We start from the raw sequence: 12,119 nt of genomic DNA, 5'->3' as shown, positions 1-12,119 counted from the left end.
AGTTGCCTGAACATTTCTGTGTGGGATAGCTGTGAGCTCCCCTTGGCAGGCTGGCTGCAGGGTCCAGTCATTAGGGAAGAAAGCAGAGAAGTGAGATGGGACCACAGAGGAACAACAGCTGATTTTTGCCAGCTGCAGTTGCAAAACCGAGGCTGAGCTGCAGCCTCCAACCCCCAACCCAGGAGGCCCCTCTCCACAACTCTCCAAAACCTATCACCACAGAGCCCCAGGGGAATCTGAGCAAATGCTATTGAGACTGTCGCTGAAACTGACAGGGATTGAAACTTAGGGTAGCAAGAGTGATTAAAACTTAAAAAGCGTTATTAAGACTTTATATGAAGCAGGGATCCAAGAGGCTTAGATACCACCTACTGGAAATGAAAATAAAAGTGCCTTCTTTACAACAGGCTAAAGAGAGACCTTTATACAATAAATCTTCTTTCTGGAAAAACAGCAGAATACACTTCCATTAATTCTCAGGCAGAGAAAAGCCCATTAAACACCATGAAAAACCAAGGTGACAAGGCATCTCAGAAAGAAAGAGAAAAATCTTCAGAAAATAAGCTTACGGACATAGAAATATGCAACTTAAATGACAGAGAATTCAGGGTGATACTTCTGAAAAAACTCAATGAGATCTAAAACAACTCGAACCAATAATTTCAGGAATTGAAAAAACAACTAGATGAGCACAGAAAGGAGATTGAAACCCTCAAAAAGAACCAAATAGAACTTCTGGAGATGAAAAACACACTGCAAGAGTTAAAAAATGAAATAGCAAGCTTGGGAAAGAAAGTCAATCAAATGGAGGAAAGGATCAGTGATATCGAGTACAGAAATCTAGAAATAAATCAGAAGGAAGAAGAGAGAAACCAAAGAATGTAAAGTAATGAAAGAGAAATTCAAGAACTAGCTGATACCATCAAAAGAGGAAACATAAGAATAATGGGCATTACTGAAGGCGAGGAAAAGGAGCAGGGACTAGAGAGCATTTTCAGACAAATAGTTAACGAGAATTTCCCAAATCTACGGAATGAGCTGGAGCTTGGAATCCAAGAAGTCAACAGAACACCCAATTATCTCAACCAAAAAGAACTTCACCAGTCACAATGTATTAAAATTATCAAAAATCAATGACAAAGACAGAATTCTCAAGGCAGCCAGGGAGAAAAAAAATGGTAACTAATGAAGGGTTAAACCTATGAGACTATCCTTGGACTTCTCAGTGCAAACCTTATAAGCCAGAAAGGAATGGAATCATATATTTAAACTATTAAGTGAAAGGACCTACCATCCTAGAATAATGTATCTAGCTAAGCTCTCATTTAGAAATAAAGGAAAAATTAAGACCTTTCCAGACATAAAAAAATTGAGGAAATTCTCCACTATGAGGCTTGCACTACAGGAAATACTGAAAGAGGTCAGCTCGCCTAATACTAAATAACAACAACAACAACAAATATAACTAGAAGTAAAGTGACTATTGGGAAAATAGAAGGAGAGAAATGCAATCCTTACTAAGAATGGAGCATTATAATCTTAAATAATAAGAAGAGAATTGCTGTCACAAGATAGTAATTAACATTCAGCATAGAATCGAATTGACTTAACAATGTCGGAAAGTCGGGGGATACAAAAATCCAAATTCGCAAAGAGGAATGGAGATAAGACACATGCAGAAGAAAATGGATAACTGTATATACATATAACTATCCTTTACATATTCATAATAGTAACCACACGCCAAAGATTCAGAACAATTGTATATATCATCAAACAAGAAGGACCAGAGGGAAAACCCGCAAAAGCCAATCAAAATAAAGAAAACAGAAGCACAAGGCAAGGAAGCAATGAAAATACAGAGCTACCAGAAAGCAAAAGATAAAATGGCTATAAGAAGACCTCATATTTCAATTATCACTCTAAGTGTAAATGGACTGAACTCAACAATAAAAAGGAGCAGAGTTGCAGATTGGATCAAAAAACATAACCCAACAATATGCTGCCTCCAGGAGACACATCTCAGTCACAAAGACAAATACAGATTCAAAGTGAAAGGGTGGAAAATGATATTTCAAGCAAATGGCATTCAGAGAAAAGTGGGAGTAGCGGTACTAATATCAGACAAAACAGACCTCAAAATAAAAAAGGTAAAGAAAGATACTGAGGGAAACTTCATAATGATAAAGGGAATCATGCACCAAGAAGATATAACACTTATTAATATCTATGCTCCCAATCGGTGAGCCCCGAAATATGTAAAGCAATTACTAGCAGAACTAAAAGGAGAAACAGACCAAAACACTATCGTAGCAGGGGACCTAAATATCCCACTGTTGGATATGGATAGATCATCTAAACAGAAAATCAATAAGGAAATAACATCTTTAAATGACACATTAGACCAACTGGACATAATTGACATTTACGGAGCCTTCCATCTCCAAATAGCTGCTTACACATTCTTCTCTAGTGCACATGGAACATTCTCAAGGACTGACCATGTACTGGGATACAGATAGCCTCAACAAATATAAGAGGGTTGAAATCATACCAAACATATTCTCTGATCATAATGTTCTGAAGCTGGAGATTGTAAAAGGAAAACGGGAAGAACCACAAAAACATGGATATTAAACAACATACTACTATTGAAGACTAACTGGGTCAGAGAAGAAATAAAAAGAGAGATCAAGAGATACATAGAAACAAATGATAATAATAGTACAACATACCAGAAAGTTTGGGACACAAAAAAGCAGTAAAAAGAGGAAAATTCATATTATTATAGGCCTATGTCGAAAAACAAGATTGAGCCCAAATAAACAACCTAATGCTTTATCTTAAAAATCTGGAAAAGAAAGAATAAATGAAGCCTAAAGTCAGCAGAAGGAAAGACATAATCAAAATTAGAGCAGAAATAAATGAAATTGAAAACAAACAAACAAAAAATAGAAAAAATAAATGCAACAAACAGCTGGTTCTTTTGAGAAGGTTAATAAAATTGACAAACCCCAGGCTAGACTTACTAAAGAAAAAAGAGAAAGGACACAAATAAAAGAGGGGAAATTACGATTGACATCGCAGAAATACAAAGGCTCATACAACAATATTATGAAAAGTATATAACACCAAATTTAATAACCTAGAGAAATGGACCAGTACTTAGAAAAATACAATCTTCCTAGACTGAATCAAGAAGATTTGGAAAATCTAGGTAGACTGATTAGCAGTATGGAAATTGAAACAATCATCATAAACCTACCAAAAAGTAAAAGTCCAGGACCAGATGGTTTCACCAGTGAATTCTACCTAACATTAAAAGAAGATTTAATACTTGTTCTCTCCAAACTCTTCCAAAAAATTGAAGAGGAGGCAAGACTTCCCAACTAATTCATGAGGCCAATATTCTCTGATACTAAAATCTGGTAAAGATAACACAAAAAAGAAAACTACAGACCAATATCTCTCATGAACACAGATGCAAAAATCCTAAATGAGATATTAGCGAACCAAATACAGCAACATATTAAAAAGATTATACACCACAATCAAGTGGGCTTCATCCCAGGGGCACAAGTATGGTTCAACATATGCAAATCGATTAATGTGATACACCATATAAACAAATTAAAAAATAAGAATCATATGATCATATCAATAGGTGAAGAAAAAGCCTTTGACAAGATATCATATCCATTTATGATCAAAACACTTCACAAAATTGGTATAGAAAGAAAGTACCTTAACAGAATAAAGGCCATATATGACAAACCCTCAACCAACATTATACTTAATGGTAAAAAACAATAAACCTTCCCCCTAAGATCAGGGACAAGGCAAGGCTGTCCACTATTCCCATTGTTATTCAATATAACATTGGAGGTTCACCGAGGGCAATCAGGCAAGAGAAAGATGTGAACGGCATCCAAATAGGAAACAAAGAAGCCAAACTGTCACTATTTGTGGATGACATGATTCTCTGTACAGAAAACTCTAAAGACTCCACAATTAAACTATTAGAAACAAGAAGAAAATACAGTAAAGTCTCTGGATACAAAGTCAACGTTCAACAATCCATAGCGTTCCTATACTCTAATAATGAAGTGTCAGAAAAAGAAGTGGAAAAGATAATTCCTTTTGCAATTGCAACAAAAAGAATAAAATACCTAGGAATAAATTTAAGGAAACATGTGAAACACCTATATAATGAAAACCATAAGACCCTATTAAAATAATCAAAGAAGATACCAAGAAATGGAAAAATATTCCGTGTTCTTGGATTGGAAGAATCAACATAGTTAAAATGACCACGTTACCTAAAGCAATATACAGATTTAATGTCCTCCCCATCAAAATCCTATACACATTTTTTAAAGAAATAAAACAAAAAATCATCAGATTTGTATGGAAGCACAAAAGATCCCGAATTACCATACCCATCCTGAGAAAAGAATGAAGCTGGAGGCATCACTTTGCCCAACTTCAAATTATACTGCAAAGTGACAGTAATCAAAACAGCATGTTATTGGCAGAAAAACAGACACACAGACCAGTGGAACACAATCGAGGATCCAGAATTAAACCCATATTTATATGGGCAAATAATTTTCAACAACGAAGTCAGAAATATACAGTGGAGAAAGGAAAGCCTTTTCAATAAATGGTGCTGGGAAAACTTGAAAGCCACCTGCAAAAGAATGAATCTAGACTGTTGTCTATCACCACACATCAAAATTAACTAAAAATGGATTAAGGACCTGAATAAAAGACCTGAAACAATAAAATGCATAGAAGAAATCATAAGAACTAAACTCAAGGACCTTGGACTTAAAGAGGATTTTATGAATTTGACCTCAGAAGCAAGGGAAGTAAAAGCTAAAATAAATGAATGGGACTACATCAAACTAAAAAGCTTCTGCTCAGCAAAAGAAATCACCAACAAGGTAAAGTGAGAACCATCCAAATAGGAAAATATATTTGCAAGCAATGCTTCCGAGAGGATGCGGAGAGAAAGGAACCTTCATACATTGCTGGTGAGGCCACAAATTGGTACAGCCACTATAGAAAACAGTATGGAGGTTCCTCAAAAAACTAAGAGTTCATCTACCATATGATCCATCAATCCCTGTAGTGGGTATTTACCCCAAAGTCTTGGAAACCCATATCTGAAATGATATTTGCACACTGATGTTCATAGCAGCATTATTCACGGTGGCCAGGACTTGGAAGTAACCGAAGTGTCCTATGAGAGATGATTGGATAAAGAAGTGGTGGTACATATATACAAATGGAATATTACTCAGCCATAAGAAGAGATGAAATACTGCCATGTGCAACAACCTGTATGGACCTCGAGATAATCATGCTAAGTAAATAGGCGAGACAGAAAAAGTTGAAAATCACATGGTATCACTCATATGTGGATCATAAGTCTAAAAGCAATAAATCCACAGGACAAACAGACAGAGACTCATGGACATGGACTATAGACCAGTGGTTACCGAGGGTAGGGAATAGGAGAGGAGGGGGGAGTTAGATGGCGTAAAGGGGGCCAAATATAGGGGTGTGGGGGAGTGGTGAGGTGTTAAAGGGGATCCAATAGATGGTAACTGAAGGAAGCTGGACTTTGGATGGTAAACACACAATAGAATATACGGATGTGAAATTATAATGCACACCTGAAAATTATATAATTATATTAACCAATGTTACCCCAATAAACTTAATTTAAAAAATAAAAATAAGAATAAAAGCAGAAATAGAAAAAAAACACAAAAACAAACAATCTAATTAAAAAATGGGTAGAGGACTTGAATAGACACTTATCTCCTGAAGACATACAAATGGCAGGAGACATGAAAAGATGCTCAGCTTTGCTATTATTAGCAAAATGTAAATGAGATACCACCTCACACCTGTAAAGACGACTATCATCAACAGGACAAGTAATAACAAGTGATGGAGAGGTTGTGGGGAGAAAGGAACCCTTATACACTGCTGGTGGGAATGTAAATTGGTACAGCCGTTATGGAAAACAGTATGGAGTTTCCTCCAAAAACCTAAAAATAGAATTACCATATGGCCCAGCAATCCCTTTTCTGGGTATCTACCCTAAAAATTTGAAAACATTTATTTGTAAAGATATATGCACCCCGATGTTCATTACAGCATTATTCATGGTGGCCAAGACATGAAAAGAACCAAAGTGTCCTTTGATAGATGACTGGCTAAAGAAGGGTGGTGCATATATACAACGGAATATTACTCAGCCATAAGAAGAGATGAAATACTGCCATTTGAGACAACATGGATGGACCTTGTAATAATCATGCTAAGCGAAATAAGTCAGACGGAAAAAGTTGAGAACCATAAGATTTCATTTATCTGTGGGATAGAAAACTGAAAGCAACAAATGAACAAGACAAGCAAGCAAAAACTCATAAACAAAGACAACAGTTTACTAGTAGTTACTAGAGGGAAAGGGGGAGGCGAGGAGGTAGATAAGGGTGAAGGGGGTCAAATATATGGTGACGGAAGGAAATTTACCTTTTGGTAGTGAACGGACAATGCAATATACATATGACATATTGTTGAATTGTATACTCAAAACCTATGTAATTTTATTAACCAATGTAACACCAATAAATTTAATTTAAAAAAAGAAATAGCTACTGATAGACACAATAACCTGGATGACTTTCAAAAGTACTTTGTTACTTTACAAATAGAAGCCAAACATAGACCATATGATTCTATTTATATGACAGTGAATAATGGGCAGGGCTAATCCATAGGGATTAAAAATCTTAAAAATGGTTGCCTCAGGGGAGGATATTGACTGGTGAAGAGTCTTTCAAGAGTGATGAATGCGCTCTATATTTTAATTTTAATTTGAGTGATAATATTATATATATATATATATATATATATGTCAAAACTCATCAAACTTTTTAAGATGGGGGCAATTCAATGTTTTTCAAATATAACTCAGTTTCAAAGAAACACAGAAAACAAAAGTGCATATCAGAAATACATTCACAGTACACTCTAGGCCCCAAAGAGAAAATAGACAATTCTACTGGAGATGTATATTTAGGTTCCACAGAGTTGGTACAGTTTAAACTGAATCTTTGGAAAAAATACATGTGATAGAGATAAGAGGAGGAGATATTTTCCAGGAAACAAAAAAGCAAATGGTGTGGAGATAGGAAAATACATAGTAATTAAGGAAAGAACAAATAGGTCTGTAAAAAGGAGAGAAGACTATGTAATATGTCATGGAGGTGATTATGAAAAAGCATCTGAGGAAGTATGGTTGAGTCTGGTCATGGAAATAGCATGAATTCTCTTAGTAATAGATCACCATTGAAGTGTTTTATATAACAGGAAAGATATTATTTGAGTTTTATACTACAATGATTATCTTTCCTCTAAGTACTGAATTTCAGAATAAACAAAGTTGATTATGGAAATTTATCATCTACAGAAGTATTCCAGCTAATTAATGCAAATAAAACCAAAGATCATCATTGGCTGCCAAAACTATCATGTGAAAGACTGAAGGGACTTTTATAAAATGGATCAGGTTGACAACCTCGGAATACACTGAGAGAAATACCCATGCATTATGTGCCTCCAGGAGGGATGAACTAGCAAGCATTCAACACCACCTAAAAAGTATTGTTGCCAAAAACAAAAATTGAATCTGAATTGATCGAGCCTCTAGATTTATCAGTTCACATTAAAATGGAAATGCAAGAACTGTTCAAATAACACCACAAGAATACAATTAGCAAATTCCAAAATGTGGGACATAGTTCAGGGCAAATGACCAAGTTTCCTCAGCAAATAAAGAGTTAAGGGGAAAAATAAGAGGGAAGAGATTCTGTTAGATGTTATAAATTAAAAGGGACTTGAGAGACTATTGGGAGACAATTCTCCACAGGTCTCTCACATTCTACACATCCTGCAAAGAGACTCGCTGAGTGCTTTTTTTCCAAACTATCTTTTTAAGGATGTTTATATAGCAAGCATTCTTAAAAGACAGAGTCCCCATCCAGAATAAAGGGCAGGTTATACTAGAAATTATACTTAAGATAATTTCTTCTTGCAGGTAAATATCAAGCAGGCTAACTACCCATTATGAAAGATATGGGGTCCATAAGCCTGGGAATCCTCTCCTATAATGGAAACCACTGCATATGCAGGTATCATCTGTCCCTCTTTGTATCATCCTTAAGAAATGAGGTTTAGAGATGTGGCACAAATGTTCATACTCATGCTACAGGCTACTACTACTGCCAGGCATTTCATGTCTTTTTCCAGCATCCATGAAACTATGAAAGGCAAACATGTTAGCTTATAAGTAGGGTAAAATCTCAGACCCTTCTCAGTTCCTGGAAGTTTTGATGATTGGGATGAGCTGCACACAGAGATGTGGTTTTCTGGAAAAGGAGGAATGTGGGTCTTGTGGACCTCTGGTAGGAAGAATAATGCCCCCTCCCCCACCAAAGATGTCCTAAAATAAGGAGATTACTTTGGATTGCATGGGTGGGGGCCAATGTAATCTCAGGGTCCTTAAAAAGTATAGAGTTAGAGAAAAGAGGACGTTAGAGTGGTGTATTGTGGGAAGAATCAATCCACAGATCCTGGCTTTAAAGATGGAAGAAAAGGTATATCCATTTTTAACTTTTTGAGGAATCTCCAGATTGTTTTCCATAGTGGCTATATCAATTTGCAATCCCACCAACAATGTATGAGAGTTCTCTTTTCTCCACATTCTCACCAACACTTGTTATTCTTTGATTTATTGATGATAGTCATTCTGACAGGTGTGAGGTGATCTCTCATTGTGGTTTTAATTTGCATTTCTCTGATGATTAGTGACCTTGAGTATCTTTTTATATGTCTATTGGCCATCTGTATTTCCTCTTTGGGGAAATATCTATTCAGATCTTCTCCCCATTTTTAAATTGAATTGTTTGTTTTTTTGTTGCTGAGCTGCATAAGATATCCCTTTGGCCCCAGTAATTGCACTTCTGGGTATATATCCAAAGAAGACCAAAACAATAATTTGTAAAAATCTATGCATCCTTATGTTCATAGCAGCACAATTTACAGTAGCCAAGATATGGAAGCAACATAAATGCCCATTAACAGATGATTGGATAAAGAAGTTATGGTTCATATATACAATGGAATATTACTCAGCCATTAGAAAAAGAAACCCTACCATTTGCAACCACATGCATGGACCTAGAGGTTATTATGTTGAGAGAAATAAGTCAGACAGAGAAAGATAAATACCGTATGATTTCACTTATATGTGGAATCTAAAGAACAAAAAGAACAAACTAATTAAAAACAGACTTGTAAATATAGAGGACAATCTGGTGATAGCCAGAGGGAAGGGGGGTTGGGGTGCTGGGAGAATGGGGTAAAGGGTTAAAGAAGTACAAATTAGTAGTTGATAGATGGTCACAGAGATGGGACCACAGCACAGGTAATGCAGTCAGCAGTAATGTAATGGCTAGGCTATTGTAGAGCCAGAGGAGAGAAAGAGCAATCAGGGGGATCATTTCATGAACTATATAAATGTCTAACCAATGTATTGTACACCTGCAACTAATAATATAATTTTGTAAAAGTAAAAAATAAAATAAAGATGTAAGAAGAGGGCCACAAGCCAAATAATATGAGTGGCCTCTAGAAGCTACAAAGAGAAAAGAAATGGATTCTTCTCTAGAGCCTTCAAAAAGAAACATAGCCCTAACGGAATCTTAGTTTTAGTCCGGTGAGAGCTATTTCAGACTTTTGAACTATAGAACTGTAAGATAAATTTCTCTTGTTGTAAATCACTGTTTGTGGCAATTTCTTACAGCAGTGATAGAAAAATAATACATGGGCCAATTAAGGGGTTTTGAGAGAAGTCCTGGGAACTCAGTAGTGACTATGTTAAAAATTGTATAGTTAACCATGCGAGGAATGGTCCTTCACTTTATTGTCTGTCAATGGGAGAGGAATTGGGGAAGTTATTGCACACCAAGTAACAGGAAGTAGGTTTAAAGATAGCTGCCTGAACAGGGTCCTGGTTGGTCCTACCTCTCATCCAGGTAGGGGACTTTCTCACCAATCTGGTTGCCAGCCTCAAGTGAACCCCATTATAATGACAGTACCAATGACAGTACCGAGATTCAGCGGGGGGCAGGGACAGTACCCGACCTTTTTAAGACAATAGTTACAGAGATGAACATCTACACTCAGAACTTGTAGACTCATGAATGGTATGGGCAGAAACCAGGCAAATGGTTAGAATTTTGGCTCTTTGGTTGAGAGATGAGTGGGAGAGCATGTATAGCTTTTTAAGGAAGAATGGCTACAGCTGGAATGTCTCATGGCTCAGCCCCTCCTATCACGCCAAAGTTAGATCCATTCGGAAACAACAGTAAAGAGTCTCAGAGGCTTTTTGTAGTAGATCTTGACTGCTATGATTTAGCCTTCTCAGTAAAGTTTCCCTGAAATGAACTCCTGTGGGAAATGACAGATAAGGCACTGACTAGCATCTGGGCTCTAAATGCCCCATACAGGATCTATAATGTTGATGAAGAAGACCCACTGAGAAACAAGAAAATGACCCAAAGCATTCTAGATAAATTTTTGAGGTTGTCCTGACTGTTATGAAAAACTTCCCAAGACTTTATCTTAAAGCTAAGACTTAAAACATACTATTATATATGGGGTTCAGGACACACTATCCCGAAATATGGCACCTTGGCATATTGAATATTTTAAGCTAAAGTTTGAGAAAACATCAGAAGCAGGAAGGTCACCCTGGCTTTGTCTCAACCCTTCTTCCCGAAATGAGTCATAGAAACCTCATGTGAGAGGTGCTCTCTCTATTCCCAGAGGAAAGGAATACCCTTATCTCCAAAGAAAAGTGGACATTGAGAAGAATCCGAAGTCCTTGCTTAGTGTCCCTCAGTTTACTACATTTACTTTTTACTCCCTGACCTGTCACATCCCTCCATGACTATCCACTCCTCATCAAAACTAGCACAAAACTACTCAGGTCCATTTCTTCAGGTCTTCATTTCCTTATGAAGGCTCTCCCATGTCACATAAAACATATATTAAATTTATATGCTTTCCTCCTGTTATTCTTTGTCAGTTTAATTTTCAGACCCAGCCAGGGATTCTAAGGTCAAGGAAAACTTATTCCTCCCCTATGCTATCACAAAAATGGGTAGCAAATACCCCGGATTAAAGTGGACATCCTAAAAAGAAAAAGTTGCTACTGTGCTGTAAAGCCTGAGTTAGCCAATGGGCACCACTAGAAAGCAATGTGGCTGTGGCTGCAGAACCAAGGCATCCGTAAAAGTCAAATAGATGGTGTCAGTCATGGGGACCCTGCTGCCTGATACAGAGCTCTGGGCATACATAAAACATGAGACATTCATCAGCCTGAGCAGTAGCCACATTGTTCAAAATCAAAATTCAATGTAGAGATTTGCTTGCTGGCTTGGAGCCACCCTATCACTTCATGTCTCATTCCCCCCTCCCCCTTCTACCCTGAAAGCAGCTGCTTTGAAGAAATGATTAGGGGTGGAACTGTTCCCAAGAGGGACTAAAGGCCATATACACACTCTCTGAATATGCTGGAGAACTTCAGGGAAGGGAGAAACTCAGATCTTTAAGGCTCTGTTGGATGCAGGTGCCCAAGTGACCATCCTATCTGATCTTGAGGAGGGAACACTCAAATTCAACTGATGGGGTTTCAGCAGGGATTGGTAAAGAAAGGAAGCTAAAGTGACCTTGGGGGCCCTTTGGACCAATTCAATGTACTGTCATTGCAGCTTTTAGGGCTGAATGTATCACTGGTATGGTGTTTTACATTCTTATTGTATTAGTGCTCATAAAATCCAAAAGGGGTTCTCTGCTGGAGACATGATACCAGGGCATACAAAATCACTCCCCAACCCATCTCCCTGTCCTCTCCCAGGTAGTCCAACAGGAACAACAGAGAATGCTGGGAGGACAAAGGAAAGTCACAGCCTTAAGACCAAGACAGGCGTAATAAGATATATAATATAATGTGCCAATATAACAGTCTCGTATAG

General features: G+C 37.2%; 1 protein-coding gene across 8 annotated transcripts in view; it reads right to left on the bottom strand.

Moving 5' to 3' along the window:
* ZNF81 (zinc finger protein 81) overlaps positions 1-12,119 on the bottom strand; it is a 93,257-nt gene that overhangs the window by 47,941 nt on the left and 33,197 nt on the right. The window lies entirely within an intron of this gene.

The sequence above is a fragment of the Rousettus aegyptiacus genome, unplaced genomic scaffold (assembly GCF_014176215.1).
Source record: "Rousettus aegyptiacus isolate mRouAeg1 unplaced genomic scaffold, mRouAeg1.p scaffold_m13_p_9, whole genome shotgun sequence".
NCBI classification, from domain to species: domain Eukaryota; kingdom Metazoa; phylum Chordata; class Mammalia; order Chiroptera; family Pteropodidae; genus Rousettus; species Rousettus aegyptiacus.
This window is presented reverse-complemented; position numbering and strand designations above follow the sequence as displayed.